Source organism: Oncorhynchus clarkii, chromosome 21 (assembly GCF_045791955.1).
Source record: "Oncorhynchus clarkii lewisi isolate Uvic-CL-2024 chromosome 21, UVic_Ocla_1.0, whole genome shotgun sequence".
In the NCBI taxonomy this organism is placed as follows: Eukaryota; Metazoa; Chordata; class Actinopteri; order Salmoniformes; family Salmonidae; genus Oncorhynchus; species Oncorhynchus clarkii.
In genome coordinates, this window is record NC_092167.1 from 48745268 (window position 1) to 48763286 (window position 18019).

The 18019-nt window shown below is 43.7% G+C and overlaps 11 non-coding genes across 11 annotated transcripts; all 11 read left to right on the top strand.

Moving 5' to 3' along the window:
- The first annotated feature begins 2092 nt into the window (after nt 1-2092).
- Nucleotides 2093-2179, top strand: trnay-gua (transfer RNA tyrosine (anticodon GUA)). The gene is given in 2 exon segments: nt 2093-2129; nt 2144-2179. It is a non-coding gene; the product is annotated as a tRNA-Tyr (tRNA).
- Nucleotides 2180-2772: 593 nt separating this feature from the next.
- trnay-gua (transfer RNA tyrosine (anticodon GUA)) lies at nt 2773-2860 on the top strand. The gene is given in 2 exon segments: nt 2773-2809; nt 2825-2860. It is a non-coding gene; the product is annotated as a tRNA-Tyr (tRNA).
- A 589-nt stretch (nt 2861-3449) lies between these two features.
- Nucleotides 3450-3536, top strand: trnay-gua (transfer RNA tyrosine (anticodon GUA)). The gene is given in 2 exon segments: nt 3450-3486; nt 3501-3536. It is a non-coding gene; the product is annotated as a tRNA-Tyr (tRNA).
- Nucleotides 3537-4125: 589 nt separating this feature from the next.
- Nucleotides 4126-4212, top strand: trnay-gua (transfer RNA tyrosine (anticodon GUA)). The gene is given in 2 exon segments: nt 4126-4162; nt 4177-4212. It is a non-coding gene; the product is annotated as a tRNA-Tyr (tRNA).
- A 1267-nt stretch (nt 4213-5479) lies between these two features.
- On the top strand, nt 5480-5566 carry trnay-gua (transfer RNA tyrosine (anticodon GUA)). The gene is given in 2 exon segments: nt 5480-5516; nt 5531-5566. It is a non-coding gene; the product is annotated as a tRNA-Tyr (tRNA).
- Nucleotides 5567-8190: 2624 nt separating this feature from the next.
- Nucleotides 8191-8277, top strand: trnay-gua (transfer RNA tyrosine (anticodon GUA)). Its single transcript is given in 2 exon segments — nt 8191-8227; nt 8242-8277. It is a non-coding gene; the product is annotated as a tRNA-Tyr (tRNA).
- A 1265-nt stretch (nt 8278-9542) lies between these two features.
- Nucleotides 9543-9629, top strand: trnay-gua (transfer RNA tyrosine (anticodon GUA)). Its single transcript is given in 2 exon segments — nt 9543-9579; nt 9594-9629. It is a non-coding gene; the product is annotated as a tRNA-Tyr (tRNA).
- A 3981-nt stretch (nt 9630-13610) lies between these two features.
- Nucleotides 13611-13697, top strand: trnay-gua (transfer RNA tyrosine (anticodon GUA)). The gene is given in 2 exon segments: nt 13611-13647; nt 13662-13697. It is a non-coding gene; the product is annotated as a tRNA-Tyr (tRNA).
- Nucleotides 13698-14286: 589 nt separating this feature from the next.
- trnay-gua (transfer RNA tyrosine (anticodon GUA)) lies at nt 14287-14373 on the top strand. Its single transcript is given in 2 exon segments — nt 14287-14323; nt 14338-14373. It is a non-coding gene; the product is annotated as a tRNA-Tyr (tRNA).
- Nucleotides 14374-14962: 589 nt separating this feature from the next.
- trnay-gua (transfer RNA tyrosine (anticodon GUA)) lies at nt 14963-15049 on the top strand. The gene is given in 2 exon segments: nt 14963-14999; nt 15014-15049. It is a non-coding gene; the product is annotated as a tRNA-Tyr (tRNA).
- A 1945-nt stretch (nt 15050-16994) lies between these two features.
- trnay-gua (transfer RNA tyrosine (anticodon GUA)) lies at nt 16995-17081 on the top strand. The gene is given in 2 exon segments: nt 16995-17031; nt 17046-17081. It is a non-coding gene; the product is annotated as a tRNA-Tyr (tRNA).
- Nucleotides 17082-18019: the final 938 nt, after the last annotated feature.

The following is an 18019-nucleotide window of genomic DNA, read 5'->3' on the forward strand; positions in this document are numbered from 1 at the left end:
GAACATATGCTTCTGCCAAACCTCTGACCATCTAGGTGATGGCGCTTGAGTACATGTTTTATCCTTCGATAGCTCAGTTGGTAGAGCGGAGGACTGTAGGAGAAATTGCTGTAATCCTTAGGTCGCTGGCTCAAATCCGGCTCGAAGGATTATACTTTTTCTTGTGGTTTACGCCAACTTTTTGACAGCATTGTACCATGACATGTGCTTGACAAAAAATATCTTTCCCTGAGAGAAGAAATTTTCACTTGTTGACCTTTGATAGGAATGTTGGTAGAGCAGCAGAGAGTTCTCGAGATTGCAACAGCCCTTAGGTCGCTGACTCAGAAGAGTATAACTTTTTCTGCAGTTGTGCCAAGTTCTTGACTTATGCCTAGTGTTTCCCCAAGAGCAAGTCATTCCCTGAGCGGGAATCAAACCCAGGCCGCGTTGGTAAAATAACCAAATCCTAACCACTAGACCAACAGGGAGAGAGAAAAATGCATTTTGCAGTGAGGGAGCTAAACAGCGATTTTATTCCTCTGCTCACTTTTTCTCTAATCCCAAACGCAACTACTTGCAATCTAAGGGGATGTAGCTCAGAGGAATAGAGCATTAGTTGAACGTACGAAGACCTGGGGGCAATCGTCAGCAGCTCCAAGAAACCGCCAAACTCAGCAGATTAATTTCTTAAAGGGAACATATGCTTCTGCCAAACCTCTGACCATCTAGGTGATGGCGTTTGACTAAATTTTTTATCCTTCGATAGCTCAGTTGGTAGAGTGGAGGACTGTAGGGGAACTTGCTGTAATCCTTAGGTCACTGGTTCAAATCCGGCTCGAAGGATTGTACTTTATCTTGTGGCTTACGCCAACTTTTTGACAGCAGTGTACCATGACATGTGCTTGACAAAAAAAACTATTTCCCTGAGAGAAGAAATATTCACTTGTTGACATTTTATAGGAATGTTGGTAGAGCAGCAGAGAGTTCTCGAGATTGCAACAGTCCTTAGGTCGCTGACTCAGAAGAGTATAACTTTTTCTGCAGTTGTGCCAAGTTTTTGACTTATGCCTAGTGTTTCCCCAAAAGCAAGTCATTCCCTGAGCGGGGATCAAACCCAGGCAGCGGTGGTAAAAGAAATGAATCCTAACCACTAGACCAACAGGGAGAGAGAAAAAGACATTTCGCAAGCTATGGGGCTAAACAGCGATTTTATTCCTCTGCTCACTTTTTGTCTATTCCCAAATGCAACTACTTGCAATCTAAGGGGATGTAGCTCAGAGGAATAGAGCATTAGTTGAACGAACGAAGACCTGAGGGCAATCCTTAGCAGCTTCAAGAACCCACCAAACTCAGCAGATTAATTTCTTAAAGGGAACATATGCTTCTGCCAAACCTCTGACCATCTAGGTGATGGCGTTTGACTACATTTTTTATCCTTCGATAGCTCAGTTGGTAGAGCGGAGGACTGTAGGTGAAATTGCTGTAATCCTTAGGTCGATGGTTCAAATCTGGCTCGAAGGATTGTACTTTTTCTTGTGGTTTACGCCAACTTTTTGACAGCAGTGTACCATGACATGTGCTTGACAAAAATATCTTTCCCTGAGAGAAGAAATCTTCACTTGTTGACCTTTGATAGGAATGTTGGTAGAGCAGCAGAGAGTTCTCGAGATTGCAACAGTCCATAGGTCGCTGACTCAGAAGAGTATAACTTTTTCTGCAGTTGCGCCAAGTTTTTGACATATGCCTAGTGTTTCCCCAAAAGCAAGTCATTCCCTGAGCGGGAATCAAACCCAGGCCTTGGTGGTAAAATAAATTAATCCTAACCACTAGACCAACAGGGAGAGAGAAAAAGACATTTCGCAAGCTAGGGGGCTAAACAGCGATTTTATTCCTCTGCTCACTTTTTGTCTATTCCCAAATGCAACTACTTGCAATCTAAGGGGATGTAGCTCAGAGGAATAGAGCATTAGTTGAACGTACAAAGACCTGGGGGCAATCGTCAGCAGCTCCAAGAAACCACCAAACTCAGCAGATTAATTTCTTAAAGGGAACATATGCTTCTGCCAAACCTCTGACCATCTAGGTGATGGCGCTTGAGTACATTTTTTATCCTTCGATAGCTCAGTTGGTAGAGCGGAGGACTGTAGGAGAAATTGCTCTAATCCTTAGGTCGCTGGTTCAAATCCGGCTCGAAGGATTGTACTTTTTCTTGTGGCTTACGCCAACTTTTTGACAGCAGTGTACCATGACATGTGCTTGACTGACAAAAAATATCTTTCCCTGAGAGAAGAAATCTTCACTTGTTGACCTTTGATAGGAATGTTGGTAGAGCAGCAGAGAGTTCTCGAGATTGCAACAGTCCTTAGGTCGCTGACTCAGAAGAGTATAACTTTTTCTGCAGTTGTGCCAAGTTTTTGACTTATGCCTAGTGTTTCCCCAAAAGCAAGTCATTCCCTGAGCGGGAATCAAACCCAGGCCGCGGTGGTAAAAGAACCAAATCCTAACCACTAGACCAACAGGGAGAGAGAAAAATGCATTTTGCAGTGAGGGGGCTAAACAGCGATTTTATTCCTCTGCTCACTTTTTCTCTAATCCCAAACGCAACTACTTGCAATCTAAGGGGATGTAGCTCAGAGGAATAGAGCATTAGTTGAACGTACGAAGACCTGGGGGCAATCGTCAGCAGCTCCAAGAAACCGCCAAACTCAGCAGATTAATTTCTTAAAGGGAACATATGCTTCTGCCAAACCTCTGACCATCTAGGTGATGGCGTTTGACTAAATTTTTTATCCTTCGATAGCTCAGTTGGTAGAGCGGAGGACTGTAGGGGATAATTGCTGTAATCCTTAGGTCGCTGGTTCAAATCCGGCTCGAAGGATTGTACTTTTTCTTGTGGCTTACGCCAACTTTTTGACAGCAGTGTACCATGACATGTGCTTGACAAAAAATATCTTTCCCTGAGAGAAGAAATGTTCACTTGTTGACCTTTGATAGGAATGTTGGTATAGCAGCAGAGAGTTCTCGAGATTGCAACAGTCCTTAGGTCGCTGACTCAGAAGAGTATAACTTTTTCTGCAGTTGTGCCAAGTTTTTGACTTATGCCTATTGTTTCCCCAAAAGCAAGTCATTCCCTGAGCGGGAATCAAACCCAGGCCGCGGTGGTAAAAGAACCAAATCCTAACCGCTAGACCAAAAGGGAGAGAGAAAAATGCATTTTGCAGTGAGGGGGCTAAACAGCGATTTTATTCCTCTGCTCACTTTTTCTCTAATCCCAAACGCAACTACTTGCAATCTAAGGGGATGTAGCTCAGAGGAATAGAGCATTAGTTGAACGTACGAAGACCTGGGGGCAATCGTCAGCAGCTCCAAGAAACCGCCAAACTCAGCAGATTAATTTCTTAAAGGGAACATATGCTTCTGCCAAACCTCTGACCATCTAGGTGATGGCGTTTGACAACATTTTTTATCCTTCGATAGCTCAGTTGGTAGAGCGGAGGACTGTAGGGGAAATTGCTGTAATCCTTAGGTCGCTGGTTCAAATCCGGCTCGAAGGATTGTACTTTTTCTTGTGGCTTACGCCAACTTTTTGACAGCAGTGTACCATGACATGTGCTTGACAAAAAATATCTTTCCCTGAGAGAAGAAATGTTCACTTGTTGACCTTTGATAGGAATGTTGGTATAGCAGCAGAGAGTTCTCGAGATTGCAACAGTCCTTAGGTCGCTGACTCAGAAGAGTATAACTTTTTCTGCAGTTGTGCCAAGTTTTTGACTTATGCCTATTGTTTCCCCAAAAGCAAGTCATTCCCTGAGCGGGAATCAAACCCAGGCCGCGGTGGTAAAAGAACCAAATCCTAACCGCTAGACCAAAAGGGAGAGAGAAAAATGCATTTTGCAGTGAGGGGGCTAAACAGCGATTTTATTCCTCTGCTCACTTTTTCTCTAATCCCAAACGCAACTACTTGCAATCTAAGGGGATGTAGCTCAGAGGAATAGAGCATTAGTTGAACGTACGAAGACCTGGGGGCAATCGTCAGCAGCTCCAAGAAACCGCCAAACTCAGCAGATTAATTTCTTAAAGGGAACATATGCTTCTGCCAAACCTCTGACCATCTAGGTGATGGCGTTTGACAACATTTTTTATCCTTCGATAGCTCAGTTGGTAGAGCGGAGGACTGTAGGGGAAATTGCTGTAATCCTTAGGTCGCTGGTTCAAATCCGGCTCGAAGGATTGTACTTTTTCTTGTGGCTTACGCCAACTTTTTGACAGCAGTGTACCATGACATGTGCTTGACAAAAAATATCTTTCCCTGAGAGAAGAAATGTTCACTTGTTGACCTTTGATAGGAATGTTGGTATAGCAGCAGAGAGTTCTCGAGATTGCAACAGTCCTTAGGTCGCTGACTCAGAAGAGTATAACTTTTTCTGCAGTTGTGCCAAGTTTTTGACTTATGCCTAGTGTTTCCCCAAAAGCAAGTCATTCCCTGAGCGGGAATCAAACCCAGGCCTCGGTGGTAAAAGAAATGAATCCTAACCACTAGACCAACAGGGAGAGAGAAAAATGCATTTTGCAGTGAGGGAGCTAAACAGCGATTTTATTCCTCTGCTCACTTTTTCTCTAATCCCAAACGCAACTACTTGCAATCTAAGGGGATGTAGCTCAGAGGAATAGAGCATTAGTTGAACGTACGAAGACCTGGGGGCAATCGTCAGCAGCTCCAAGAAACCGCCAAACTCAGCAGATTAATTTCTTAAAGGGAACATATGCTTCTGCCAAACCTCTGACCATCTAGGTGATGGCATTTGACTGAATTTTTTATCCTTCGATAGCTCAGTTAGTAGAGCGGAGGACTGTAGGGGATAATTGCTGTAATCCTTAGGTCGCTGGTTCAAATCCGGCTCGAATGATTCTACTTTTTCTTGTGGCTTACGCCAACTTTTTGACAGCAGTGTACCATGACATGTGCTTGACAAAAAATATCTTTCCCTGAGAGAAGAAATGTTCACTTGTTGACCTTTGATAGGAATGTTGGTATAGCAGCAGAGAGTTCTCGAGATTGCAACAGTCCTTAGGTCGCTGACTCAGACGAGTATAACTTTTTCTGCAGTTGTGCCAAGTTTTTGACTTATGCCTATTGTTTCCCCAAAAGCAAGTCATTCCCTGAGCGGGAATCAAACCCAGGCCTCGGTGGTAAAATAAATGAATCCTAACCACTAGACCAACAGGGAGAGAGAAAAATACATTTCGCAAGCTAGGGAGCTAAACAGCGATTTTATTCCTCTGCTCACTTTTTCTCTAATCCCAAACGCAACTACTTGCAATCTAAGGGGATGTAGCTCAGAGGAATAGAGCATTAGTTGAACGTACGAAGACCTGGGGGCAATCGTCAGCAGCTCCAAGAAACCACCAAACTCAGCAGAATAATTTCTTAAAGGGAACATATGCTTCTGCCAAACCTCTGACCATCTAGGTGATGGCGTTTGACTACATTTTTTAGCCTTCGATAGCTCAGTTGGTAGAGCGGAGGACTGTAGGAGAAATTGCTGTAATCCTTAGGTCGCTGGTTCAAATCCGGCTCGAAGGATTATTCTTTTTCTTGTGGATTACGCCAACTTTTTGACAGCATTGTACCATGACATGTGCTTGACAAAAAATATCTTTCCCTGAGAGAAGAAATCTTCACTTGTTGACCTTTGATAGGAATGTTGGTATAGCAGCAGAGAGTTCTCGAGATTGCAACAGTCCTTAGGTCGCTGACTCAGAAGAGTATAACTTTTTCTGCAGTTGTGCCAAGTTTTTGACTTATGCCTAGTGTTTCCCCAAAAGCAAGTCATTCCCTGAGCGGGAATCAAACCCAGGCCTCGGTGGTAAAAGAAATGAATCCTAACCACTAGACCAACAGGGAGAGAGAAAAATGCATTTTGCAGTGAGGGAGCTAAACAGCGATTTTATTCCTCTGCTCACTTTTTCTCTAATCCCAAACGCAACTACTTGCAATCTAAGGGGATGTAGCTCAGAGGAATAGAGCATTAGTTGAACGTACGAAGACCTGGGGGCAATCGTCAGCAGCGCCAAGAAACCACCAAACTCAGCAGATTAATTTCTTAAAGGGAACATATGCTTCTGCCAAACCTCTGACCATCTAGGTGATGGCGTTTGACTACATTTTTTAGCCTTCGATATCTCAGTTGGTAGAGCGGAGGACTGTAGGAGAAATTGCTGTAATCCTTAGGTCGCTGGTTCAAATCCGGCTCGAAGGATTGTACTTTTTCTTTTGGCTTACGCCAACTTTTTGACAGCAGTGTACCATGACATGTGCTTGACTGACAAAAAATGTCTTTCCCTGAGAGAAGAAATCTTCACTTGTTGACCTTTGATAGGAATGTTGGTATAGCAGCAGAGAGTTCTCGAGATTGCAACAGTCCTTAGGTCGCTGACTCAGAAGAGTATAACTTTTTCTGCAGTTGTGCCAAGTTTTTGACTTATGCCTAGTGTTTCCCCAAAAGCAAGTCATTCCCTGAGCGGGAATCAAACCCAGGCCTCGGTGGTAAAATAAATGAATCCTAACCACTAGACCAACAGGGAGAGAGAAAAATGCATTTTGCAGTGAGGGAGCTAAACAGCGATTTTATTCCTCTGCTCACTTTTTCTCTAATCCCAAACGCAACTACTTGCAATCTAAGGGGATGTAGCTCAGAGGAATAGAGCATTAGTTGAACGTACGAAGACCTGGGGGCAATCGTCAGCAGCGCCAAGAAACCACCAAACTCAGCAGATTAATTTCTTAAAGGGAACATATGCTTCTGCCAAACCTCTGACCATCTAGGTGATGGCGTTTGACTACATTTTTTAGCCTTCGATATCTCAGTTGGTAGAGCGGAAGACTGTAGGAGAAATTGCTGTAATCCTTAGGTCGCTGGTTCAAATCCGGCTCGAAGGATTGTACTTTTTCTTTTGGCTTACGCCAACTTTTTGACAGCAGTGTACCATGACATGTGCTTGACTGACAAAAAATGTCTTTCCCTGAGAGAAGAAATCTTCACTTGTTGACCTTTGATAGGAATGTTGGTATAGCAGCAGAGAGTTCTCGAGATTGCAACAGTCCTTAGGTCGCTGACTCAGAAGAGTATAACTTTTTCTGCAGTTGTGCCAAGTTTTTGACTTATGCCTAGTGCTTCCCCAAAAGCAAGTCATTCCCTGAGCGGGAATCAAACCCAGGCCTCGGTGGTAAAATAAATGAATCCTAACCACTAGACCAACAGGGAGAGAGAAAAATGCATTTTGCAGTGAGGGAGCTAAACAGCGATTTTATTCCTCTGCTCACTTTTTCTCTAATCCCAAACGCAACTACTTGCAATCTAAGGGGATGTAGCTCAGAGGAATAGAGCATTAGTTGAACGTACGAAGACCTGGGGGCAATCGTCAGCAGCTCCAAGAAACCACCAAACTCAGCAGAATAATTTCTTAAAGGGAACATATGCTTCTGCCAAACCTCTGACCATCTAGGTGATGGCGCTTGAGTACATTTTTTATGCCTCGATAGCTCAGTTGGTAGAGCGGAGGACTGTAGGAGAAATTGCTGTAATCCTTAGGTCGCTGGTTCAAATCCGGCTCGAAGGATTATACTTTTTCTTGTGGATTACGCCAACTTTTTGACAGCATTGTACCATGACATGTGCTTGACAAAAAATATCTTTCCCTGAGAGAAGAAATGTTCACTTGTTGACCTTTGATAGGAATGTTGGTATAGCAGCAGAGAGTTCTCGAGATTGCAACAGTCCTTAGGTCGCTGACTCAGAAGAGTATAACTTTTTCTGCAGTTGTGCCAAGTTTTTGACTTATGCCTAGTGTTTCCCCAAAAGCAAGTCATTCCCTGAGCGGGAATCAAACCCAGGCCTCGGTGGTAAAATAAATGAATCCTAACCACTAGACCAACAGGGAGAGAGAAAAATGCATTTTGCAGTGAGGGAGCTAAACAGCGATTTTATTCCTCTGCTCACTTTTTCTCTAATCCCAAACGCAACTACTTGCAATCTAAGGGGATGTAGCTCAGAGGAATAGAGCATTAGTTGAACGTACGAAGACCTGGGGGCAATCGTCAGCAGCTCCAAGAAACCACCAAACTCAGCAGAATAATTTCTTAAAGGGAACATATGCTTCTGCCAAACCTCTGACCATCTAGGTGATGGCGCTTGAGTACATTTTTATCCTTCGATAGCTCAGTTGGTAGAGCGGAGGACTGTAGGAGAAATTGCTGTAATCCTTAGGTCGCTGGTTCAAATCCGGCTCGAAGGATTATACTTTTTCTTGTGGCTTACGCCAACTTTTTGACAGCATTGTACCATGACATGTGCTTGACAAAAAATATCTTTCCCTGAGAGAAGAAATCTTCACTTGTTGACCTTTGATAGGAATGTTGGTAGAGCAGCAGAGAGTTCTCGAGATTGCAACAGTCCTTAGGTCGCTGACTCAGAAGAGTATAACTTTTTCTGCAGTTGTGCCAAGTTTTTGACTTATGCCTAGTGTTTCCCCAAGAGCAAGTCATTCCCTGAGCGGGAATCAAACCCAGGCCGCGGTGGTAAAAGAACCAAATCCTAACCACTAGACCAACAGGGAGAGAGAAAAATGCATTTTGCAGTGAGGGGGCTAAACAGCGATTTTATTCCTCTGCTCACTTTTTCTCTAATCCCAAACGCAACTACTTGCAATCTAAGGGGATGTAGCTCAGAGGAATAGAGCATTAGTTGAACGTACGAAGACCTGGGGGCAATCGTCAGCAGCGCCAAGAAACCACCAAACTCAGCAGATTAATTTCTTAAAGGGAACATATGCTTCTGCCAAACCTCTGACCATCTAGGTGATGGCGCTTGAGTACATTTTTTAAGCCTCGATAGCTCAGTTGGTAGAGCGGAGGACTGTAGGAGAAAATGCTGTAATCCTTAGGTCGCTGGTTCAAATCCGGCTCGAAGGATTATACTTTTTCTTGTGGATTACGCCAACTTTTTGACAGCATTGTACCATGACATGTGCTTGACAAAAAATATCTTTCCCTGAGAGAAGAAATCTTCACTTGTTGACCTTTGATAGGAATGTTGGTAGAGCAGCAGAGAGTTCTCGAGATTGCAACAGTCCTTAGGTCGCTGACTCAGAAGAGTATAACTTTTTCTGCAGTTGTGCCAAGTTTTTGACTTATGCCTAGTGTTTACCCAAGAGCAAGTCATTCCCTGAGCGGGAATCAAACCCAGGCCGCGGTGGTAAAAGAACCAAATCCTAACCACTAGACCAACAGGGAGAGAGAAAAATGCATTTTGCAGTGAGGGGGCTAAACAGCGATTTTATTCCTCTGCTCACTTTTTCTCTAATCCCAAACGCAACTACTTGCAATCTAAGGGGATGTAGCTCAGAGGAATAGAGCATTAGTTGAACGTACAAAGACCTGGGGGCAATCGTCAGCAGCTCCAAGAAACCACCAAACTCAGCAGATTAATTTCTTAAAGGGAACATATGCTTCTGCCAAACCTCTGACCATCTAGGTGATGGCGCTTGAGTACATTTTTTATCCTTCGATAGCTCAGTTGGTAGAGCGGAGGACTGTAGGAGAAATTGCTGTAATCCTTAGGTCGCTGGTTCAAATCCGGCTCGAAGGATTGTAATTTTTCTTGTGGCTTACGCCAACTTTTTGACAGCAGTGTACCATGACATGTATTTGACTGACAAAAAATTTCTTTCCCTGAGAGAAGAAATGTTCACTTGTTGACCTTTGATAGGAATGTTGGTATAGCAGCAGAGAGTTCTCGAGATTGCAACAGTCCTTAGGTCGCTGACTCAGAAGAGTATAACTTTTTCTGCAGTTGTGCCAAGTTTTTGACTTATGCCTATTGTTTCCCCAAAAGCAAGTCATTCCCTGAGCGGGAATCAAACCCAGGCCTCGGTGGTAAAATAAATGAATCCTAACCACTAGACCAACAGGGAGAGAGAAAAATGCATTTTGCAGTGAGGGAGCTAAACAGCGATTTTATTCCTCTGCTCACTTTTTCTCTAATCCCAAACGCAACTACTTGCAATCTAAGGGGATGTAGCTCAGAGGAATAGAGCATTAGTTGAACGTACGAAGACCTGGGGGCAATCGTCAGCAGCTCCAAGAAACCACCAAACTCAGCAGAATAATTTCTTAAAGGGAACGTATGCTTCTGCCAAACCTCTGACCATCTAGGTGATGGCGCTTGAGTAGATTTTTTATGCTTCGATAGCTCAGTTGGTAGAGCGGAGGACTGTAGGAGAAATTGCAGTAATCCTTAGGTCGCTGGTTCAAATCCGGCTCGAAGGATTATACTTTTTCTTGTGGCTTACGCCAACTTTTTGACAGCATTGTACCATGACATGTGCTTGACAAAAAATATCTTTCCCTGAGAGAAGAAATGTTCACTTGTTGACCTTTGATAGGAATGTTGGTATAGCAGCAGAGAGTTCTCGAGATTGCAACAGTCCTTAGGTCGCTGACTCAGAAGAGTATAACTTTTTCTGCAGTTGTGCCAAGTTTTTGACTTATGCCTAGTGTTTCCCCAAAAGCAAGTCATTCCCTGAGCGGGAATCAAACCCAGGCCTCGGTAGTAAAATAAATGAATCCTAACCACTAGACCAACAGGGAGAGAGAAAAATGCATTTTGCAGTGAGGGAGCTAAACAGCGATTTTATTCATCTGCTCACTTTTTCTCTAATCCCAAACGCAACTACTTGCAATCTAAGGGGATGTAGCTCAGAGGAATAGAGCATTAATTGAACGTACGAAGACCTGGGGGCAATCGTCAGCAGCTCCAAGAAACCACCAAACTCAGCAGAATAATTTCTTAAAGGGAACATATGCTTCTGCCAAACCTCTGACCATCTAGGTGATGGCGCTTGAGTACATTTTTTATCCCTCGATAGCTCAGTCAGTTGGTAGAGCGGAGGACTGTAGGAGAAATTGCTGTAATCCTTAGGTCGCTGGTTCAAATCCGGCTCGAAGGATTATACTTTTTCTTGTGGCTTACGCCAACTTTTTGACAGCATTGTACCATGACATGTGCTTGACAAAAAATATCTTTCCCTGAGAGAAGAAATGTTCACTTGTTGACCTTTGATAGGAATGTTGGTATAGCAGCAGAGAGTTCTCGAGATTGCAACAGTCCTTAGGTCGCTGACTCAGAAGAGTATAACTTTTTCTGCAGTTGTGCCAAGTTTTTGACTTATGCCTAGTGTTTCCCCAAAAGCAAGTCATTCCCTGAGCGGGAATCAAACCCAGGCCGCGGTGGTAAAATAACCAAATCCTAACGACTAGACCAACAGGGAGAGAGAAGAATGCATTTTGCAGTGAGGGGGCTAAACAGCGATTTTATTCCTCTGCTCACTTTTTCTCTAATCCCAAACGCAACTACTTGCAATCTAAAGGGATGTAGCTCAGAGGAATAGAGCATTAGTTGAACGTACGAAGACCTGGGGGCAATCGTCAGCAGCTCCAAGAAACCACCAAACTCAGCAGAATAATTTCTTAAAGGGAACGTATGCTTCTGCCAAACCTCTGACCATCTAGGTGATGGCGCTTGAGTAGATTTTTTATGCTTCGATAGCTCAGTTGGTAGAGCGGAGGACTGTAGGAGAAATTGCAGTAATCCTTAGGTCGCTGGTTCAAATCCGGCTCGAAGGATTATACTTTTTCTTGTGGCTTACGCCAACTTTTTGACAGCATTGTACCATGACATGTGCTTGACAAAAAATATCTTTCCCTGAGAGAAGAAATGTTCACTTGTTGACCTTTGATAGGAATGTTGGTATAGCAGCAGAGAGTTCTCGAGATTGCAACAGTCCTTAGGTCGCTGACTCAGAAGAGTATAACTTTTTCTGCAGTTGTGCCAAGTTTTTGACTTATGCCTAGTGTTTCCCCAAAAGCAAGTCATTCCCTGAGCGGGAATCAAACCCAGGCCGCGGTGGTAAAATAACCAAATCCTAACCACTAGACCAACAGGGAGAGAGAAAAATGCATTTTGCAGTGAGGGAGCTAAACAGCGATTTTATTCATCTGCTCACTTTTTCTCTAATCCCAAACGCAACTACTTGCAATCTAAGGGGATGTAGCTCAGAGGAATAGAGCATTAATTGAACGTACGAAGACCTGGGGGCAATCGTCAGCAGCTCCAAGAAACCACCAAACTCAGCAGAATAATTTCTTAAAGGGAACATATGCTTCTGCCAAACCTCTGACCATCTAGGTGATGGCGCTTGAGTACATTTTTTATCCCTCGATAGCTCAGTCAGTTGGTAGAGCGGAGGACTGTAGGAGAAATTGCTGTAATCCTTAGGTCGCTGGTTCAAATCCGGCTCGAAGGATTATACTTTTTCTTGTGGCTTACGCCAACTTTTTGACAGCATTGTACCATGACATGTGCTTGACAAAAAATATCTTTCCCTGAGAGAAGAAATCTTCACTTGTTGACCTTTGATAGGAATGTTGGTAGAGCAGCAGAGAGTTCTCGAGATTGCAACAGTCCTTAGGTCGCTGACTCAGAAGAGTATAACTTTTTCTGCAGTTGTGCCAAGTTTTTGACTTATGCCTAGTGTTTCCCCAAAAGCAAGTCATTCCCTGAGCGGGAATCAAACTCAGGCCGCGGTGGTAAAAGAACCAAATCCTAACCACTAGACCAACAGGGAGAGAGAAGAATGCATTTTGCAGTGAGTGGGCTAAACAGCGATTTTATTCCTCTGCTCACTTTTTCTCTAATCCCAAACGCAACTACTTGCAATCTAAGGGGATGTAGCTCAGAGGAATAGAGCATTAGTTGAACGTACGAAGACCTGGGGGCAATCGTCAGCAGCTCCAAGAAACCGCCAAACTCAGCAGATTAATTTCTTAAAGGGAACATATGCTTCGGCCAAACCTCTGACCATCTAGGTGATGGCGTTTGACTAAATTTTTTATCCTTCGATAGCTCAGTTGGTAGAGCGGAGGACTGTAGGGGAAATTGCTGTAATCCTTAGGTCGCTGTTTCAAATCCGGCTCGAAGGATTGTACTTTTTCTTGTGGCTTACGCCAACTTTTTGACAGCAGTGTACCATGACATGTGCTTGACAAAAAATATCTTTCCCTGAGAGAAGAAATGTTCACTTGTTGACCTTTGATAGGAATGTTGGTATAGCAGCAGAGAGTTCTCGAGATTGCAACAGTCCTTAGGTCGCTGACTCAGAAGAGTATAACTTTTTCTGCAGTTGTGCCAAGTTTTTGACTTATGCCTAGTGTTTCCCCAAAAGCAAGTCATTCCCTGAGCGGGAATCAAACCCAGGCCTCGGTGGTAAAATAAACGAATCCTAACCACTAGACCAACAGGGAGAGAGAAAAATGCATTTTGCAGTGAGGGAGCTAAACAGCGATTTTATTCCTCTGCTCACTTTTTCTCTAATCCCAAACGCAACTACTTGCAATCTAAGGGGATGTAGCTCAGAGGAATAGAGCATTAGTTGAACGTACGAAGACCTGGGGGCAATCGTCAGCAGCTCCAAGAAACCACCAAACTCAGCAGATTAATTTCTTAAAGGGAACATATGCTTCTGCCAAACCTCTGACCATCTAGGTGATGGCGCTTGAGTACATTTTTTATCCTTCGATAGCTCAGTTGGTAGAGTGGAGGACTGTAGGAGAAATTGCTGTAATCCTTAGGTCGCTGGTTCAAATCCGGCTCGAAGGATTGTACTTTTTCTTGTGGCTTACGCCAACTTTTTGACAGCAGTGTACCATGACATGTGCTTGACAAAAAATATCTTTCCCTGAGAGAAGAAATGTTCACTTGTTGACCTTTGATAGGAATGTTGGTATAGCAGCAGAGAGTTCTCGAGATTGCAACAGTCCTTAGGTCGCTGACTCAGAAGAGTATAACTTTTTCTGCAGTTGTGCCAAGTTTTTGACTTATGCCTAGTGTTTCCCCAAAAGCAAGTCATTCCCTGAGCGGGAATCAAACCCAGGCCTCGGTGGTAAAATAAACGAATCCTAACCACTAGACCAACAGGGAGAGAGAAAAATGCATTTTGCAGTGAGGGAGCTAAACAGCGAATTTATTCCTCTGCTCACTTTTTCTCTAATCCCAAACGCAACTACTTGCAATCTAAGGGGATGTAGCTCAGAGGAATAGAGCATTAGTTGAACGTACGAAGACCTGTGGGCAATCGTCAGCAGCTCCAAGAAACCACCAAACTCAGCAGATTAATTTCTTAAAGGGAACATATGCTTCTGCCAAACCTCTGACCATCTAGGTGATGGCGCTTGAGTACATTTTTTATCCTTCGATAGCTCAGTTGGTAGAGCGGAGGACTGTAGGAGAAATTGCTGTATTCCTTAGGTCGCTGGTTCAAATCCGGCTCGAAGGATTTTACTTTTTCTTGTGGCTTACGCCAACTTTTTGACAGCAGTGTACCATGACATGTGCTTGACAAAAAATATCTTTCCCTGAGAGAAGAAATGTTCACTTGTTGACCTTTGATAGGAATGTTGGTATAGCAGCAGAGAGTTCTCGAGATTGCAACAGTCCTTAGGTCGCTGACTCAGAAGAGTATAACTTTTTCTGCAGTTGTGCCAAGTTTTTGACTTATGCCTAGTGTTTCCCCAAAAGCAAGTCATTCCCTGAGCGGGAATCAAACCCAGGCCACGGTGGTAAAATAACCAAATCCTAACGACTAGACCAACAGGGAGAGAGAAGAATGCATTTTGCAGTGAGGGGGCTAAACAGCGATTTTATTCCTCTGCTCACTTTTTCTCTAATCCCAAACGCAACTACTTGCAATCTAAGGGGATGTAGCTCAGAGGAATAGAGCATTAGTTGAACGTACGAAGACCTGGGGGCAATCGTCAGCAGCTCCAAGAAACCACCAAACTCAGCAGATTAATTTCTTAAAGGGAACATATGCTTCTGCCAAACCTCTGACCATCTAGGTGATGGCGCTTGAGTATATTTTTTATCCTTTGATAGCTCAGTTGGTAGAGCGGAGGACTGTAGGAGAAATTGCTGTAATCCTTAGGTCGCTGGTTCAAATCCGGCTCGAAGGATTGTACTTTTTTTTGTGGTTTACGCCAACTTTTTGACAGCAGTGTACCATGACATGTGCTTGACAAAAAATATCTTTCCCTGAGAGAAGAAATGTTCACTTGTTGACCTTTGATAGGAATGTTGGTATAGCAGCAGAGAGTTCTCGAGATTGCAACAGTCCTTAGGTCGCTGACTCAGAAGAGTATAACTTTTTCTGCAGTTGTGCCAAGTTTTTGACTTATGCCTAGTGTTTCCCCAAAAGCAAGTCATTCCCTGAGCGGGAATCAAACCCAGGCCTCGGTGGTAAAATAAACGAATCCTAACCACTAGACCAACAGGGAGAGAGAAAAATGCATTTTGCAGTGAGGGAGCTAAACAGCGATTTTATTCCTCTGCTCACTTTTTCTCTAATCCCAAACGCAACTACTTGCAATCTAAGGGGATGTAGCTCAGAGGAATAGAGCATTAGTTGAACGTACGAAGACCTGGGGGCAATCGTCAGCAGCTCCAAGAAACCACCAAACTCAGCAGATTAATTTCTTAAAGGGAACATATGCTTCTGCCAAACCTCTGACCATCTAGGTGATGGCGCTTGAGTACATTTTTTATCCTTCGATAGCTCAGTTGGTGTAGTGGAAGACTGTAGGAGAAATTGCTGTAATCCTTAGGTCGCTGGTTCAAATCCGGCTCGAAGGATTGTACTTTTTCTTGTGGCTTACGCCAACTTTTTGACAGCAGTGTACCATGACATGTGCTTGACTGACAAAAAATATCTTTCCCTGAGAGAAGAAATCTTCACTTGTTGACCTTTGATAGGAATGTTGGTAGAGCAGCAGAGAGTTCTCGAGATTGCAACAGTCCTTAGGTCGCTGACTCAGAAGAGTATAACTTTTTCTGCAGTTGTGCCAAGTTTTTGACTTATGCCTAGTGTTTCCCCAAAAGCAAGTCATTCCCTGAGCGGGAATCAAACCCAGGCCGCGGTGGTAAAAGAACCAAATCCTAACCACTAGACCAACAGGGAGAGAGAAGAATGCATTTTGCAGTGAGGGGGCTAAACAGCGATTTTATTCCTCTGCTCACTTTTTCTCTAATCCCAAACGCAACTACTTGCAATCTAAGGGGATGTAGCTCAGAGGAATAGAGCATTAGTTGAACGTACGAAGACCTGGGGGCAATCGTCAGCAGCTCCAAGAAACCGCCAAACTCAGCAGATTAATTTCTTAAAGGGAACATATGCTTCTGCCAAACCTCTGACCATCTAGGTGATGGCGTTTGACTAAATTTTTTAGCCTTCGATAGCTCAGTTGGTAGCGCGGAGGAATGTAGGGGAAATTGCTGTAATCCTTAGGTCGCTGGTTCAAATCCGGCTCGAAGGATTGTACTTTTTCTTGTGGCTTACGCCAACTTTTTGACAGCAGTGTCCCATGACATGTGCTTGACAAAAAATATCTTTCCCTGAGAGAAGAAATGTTCACTTGTTGACCTTTGATAGGAATGTTGGTATAGCAGCAGAGAGTTCTCGAGATTGCAACAGTCCTTAGGTCGCTGACTCAGAAGAGTATAACTTTTTCTGCAGTTGTGCCAAGTTTTTGACTTATGCCTAGTGTTTCCCCAAAAGCAAGTCATTCCCTGAGCGGGAATCAAACCCAGGCCACGGTGGTAAAATAACCAAATCCTAACGACTAGACCAACAGGGAGAGAGAAGAATGCATTTTGCAGTGAGGGGGCTAAACAGCGATTTTATTCCTCTGCTCACTTTTTCTCTAATCCCAAACGCAACTACTTGCAATCTAAGGGGATGTAGCTCAGAGGAATAGAGCATTAGTTGAACGTACGAAGACCTGGGGGCAATCGTCAGCAGCTCCAAGAAACCACCAAACTCAGCAGATTAATTTCTTAAAGGGAACATATGCTTCTGCCAAACCTCTGACCATCTAGGTGATGGCGCTTGAGTATATTTTTTATCCTTTGATAGCTCAGTTGGTAGAGCGGAGGACTGTAGGAGAAATTGCTGTAATCCTTAGGTCGCTGGTTCAAATCCGGCTCGAAGGATTGTACTTTTTTTTGTGGTTTACGCCAACTTTTTGACAGCAGTGTACCATGACATGTGCTTGACAAAAAATATCTTTCCCTGAGAGAAGAAATGTTCACTTGTTGACCTTTGATAGGAATGTTGGTATAGCAGCAGAGAGTTCTCGAGATTGCAACAGTCCTTAGGTCGCTGACTCAGAAGAGTATAACTTTTTCTGCAGTTGTGCCAAGTTTTTGACTTATGCCTAGTGTTTCCCCAAAAGCAAGTCATTCCCTGAGCGGGAATCAAACCCAGGCCTCGGTGGTAAAATAAACGAATCCTAACCACTAGACCAACAGGGAGAGAGAAAAATGCATTTTGCAGTGAGGGAGCTAAACAGCGATTTTATTCCTCTGCTCACTTTTTCTCTAATCCCAAACGCAACTACTTGCAATCTAAGGGGATGTAGCTCAGAGGAATAGAGCATTAGTTGAACGTACGAAGACCTGGGGGCAATCGTCAGCAGCTCCAAGAAACCACCAAACTCAGCAGATTAATTTCTTAAAGGGAACATATGCTTCTGCCAAACCTCTGACCATCTAGGTGATGGCGCTTGAGTACATTTTTTATCCTTCGATAGCTCAGTTGGTGTAGTGGAAGACTGTAGGAGAAATTGCTGTAATCCTTAGGTCGCTGGTTCAAATCCGGCTCGAAGGATTGTACTTTTTCTTGTGGCTTACGCCAACTTTTTGACAGCAGTGTACCATGACATGTGCTTGACTGACAAAAAATATCTTTCCCTGAGAGAAGAAATCTTCACTTGTTGACCTTTGATAGGAATGTTGGTAGAGCAGCAGAGAGTTCTCGAGATTGCAACAGTCCTTAGGTCGCTGACTCAGAAGAGTATAACTTTTTCTGCAGTTGTGCCAAGTTTTTGACTTATGCCTAGTGTTTCCCCAAAAGCAAGTCATTCCCTGAG